Source organism: Squalius cephalus, assembly GCF_949319135.1.
Source record: "Squalius cephalus genome assembly, chromosome: 1".
NCBI lineage: Eukaryota > Metazoa > Chordata > Actinopteri > Cypriniformes > Leuciscidae > Squalius > Squalius cephalus.
Window position 1 is genome coordinate 58,807,278 of NC_137122.1, and position 2,199 is coordinate 58,809,476.

Consider the following 2,199-nt stretch of genomic DNA (forward strand, 5'->3'; position numbering starts at 1 on the left):
TAAGAGTCACCATAGGCAGTAACTAGCTTGCAGTGAGGGCAGTCGCCGTCAGCGAGCGCGAGAGCTGCGTGATCCTCAGGAAAGAGGCGTCTTCAAAAAGACGCCCGGCTCTTTTAGTGCAATGAGAGTGTGTGTCGCGGCGGCGAGCACACACACATACATAAACACAGTAGCAGAGAAAGGATAAAACGCCGGATAGGGCAGCAGGAAGGCAAGGAAGGCGGCGCGGCCAGCGACTTCAGTGACTCGTCCCGCTGAAGGTGCTCTTTCTCAGACGGCGCGGCTTCTCTCCAGCTCCAGCTTCGCTTGAAGGATGAAAAATCAGATAATAGCTGCCTGCGAGCGGTATTTATAGGCCTAGACCACGCCCGTTTCGGCGGGATGTGACGCAGCGGGCGCGAAGCACCCTCATTGGGTCTGGCGTCACGCCAGGCCTCGCTCGATAGGCTGCCGCAGTTGCCGCAGAACAGCCAATAGGCGCGCGAGCTGCCTCACCCATGTCTGTATGCTGCCGCAACGCGTTTTGCATTATTACAAAATTAAGGATAATTTTTGGCTTCAATATCTCGCGGAAAAAGGATTTTCCCCGAGCGTAAGATATCTTACGCTGTACGAGAGACCTCTCGTAAGAGAACCTAAAGATGCTATGTGAAAGTTTGAAACAGAAAATAGTGGTTTTCATCTTGCCACTTTCTTGGTAAAGAAAACACATTTTTACTCAAATTAATTTAAATGGATTTATCACGTTCTGGAACCAAAACTATAATATTCAGAAGTAAACAGTGTAGCTGACAGAGTGTTTATGTCAGAATGTTTATTTTTAAACCACAACCTTCTAAAAATGACATATTTAACGATATCTTTAGCATTTCTCATCCAAACAACGTCAAACTTGGCACTGCACTTACTCGTGCCCGTGGCAAGACACCTGTCGAATTTGAAATCCATCGGACTAACGGTTCGAGAGATATGTGGTTAACAGACACACACACAGACAGACAGACAGACGTTTCTGTAATTTATAGATAGATAGATATATAGATATAGATATATATGGTATTATCACGATATTGAAATAAGTGTTTTCAAACAATAACAGGTTTTATATTTTTTTCTTAAAACAAAAAGAACTCTAATTTAAATCCAATAAAGTAATACACACAAAAACTGCATAAACAAATGTTTTAAACTGATTCAAGTGTTATAAAGAATTTTAAAGAACAATAGGTAACACTTTACAGTAAGGTAAAGTCAGTTAATGCATTAACAATGAGCAATAGCTACATTTGTTACCATGGTTATTCTTTGATAACATTAGTTTAAAAAAATACAACTGATCATTTGTTCATGTTAGCTCAGGCCCATTAAATCATTGAATTTAATAATGTGTTATTAAATGTTGAAATTAACATAAACCAAGATTAATAACTGCTTTAGAAGTATTGTCCATTGTCAGTTTATGTTAACTAGTGAATTCAGAGGCGAACCAACACTGTGTGGGGGCCCCAGGCAAAATTAATCAATGAGGCCCTTTTTTTAATATATATGTATTTTATATATGTTTTATACACTACGTGCGTGCGTGTGCGGTATGCTAGTCGAGATGGCCATGCCTAAAGGACAGTGAGATGTATCATCAGGCTACTGTGGTAATATATAATATATACACTTTAGAATAGATTTGTTTTGTTAATACATCTTAATACATCATCACAAAACATCTAAAAGAGTATTTGTTTAATTTTTACAACGTGTTTTTTAATTAATTAATTTTTTTTTTTTTTTTTATTAACGAAAGGTCCATCTTCATCTTTATAACAGAAGATGCAATTCAACAATCTTCAAGATACAGTAAATCTTCTAACGTGTAACAGATTGTCACCTTAAAACAGTAATTTAAATTACGTGGTGGAACAATGCTAAATAGAAATATATAGTTAACATCTTAATTTAATCTTATTTATTTTTTTAGTTAATAATTAAATTGTTTTTTAAAGCTATTAGTATTTTTTTCTACTAATACTAATAGCACGTTTATATTAATTTCTGCTAAATACTGGGTGAATGGAGGAATACATGCTGCGTATTTGGTAGGCCTATGTCACAAAAAGTGACATACCAAAAATTCATACCAGTTTTTTAAACATTGTTTGAAGCTAAATGTGAAAAAATGTTGCTGTTATTTTCAGCGTGCTGCAA

At 36.8% G+C, this 2,199-nt stretch overlaps 1 protein-coding gene across 1 annotated transcript in view; it reads right to left on the bottom strand.

Annotated features, from left to right (window-relative positions):
• Positions 1 to 1,796: 1,796 nt before the first annotated feature.
• LOC307166909 (uncharacterized protein) overlaps positions 1,797 to 2,199 on the bottom strand; it is a 35,375-nt gene continuing 34,972 nt past the window's right edge. The window contains exon 8 of the mRNA XM_079885672.1: positions 1,797 to 2,199. This exon is cut by the window's right edge and continues 2,079 nt beyond it. The gene's annotated coding sequence lies outside the window, so the exon portion shown is untranslated.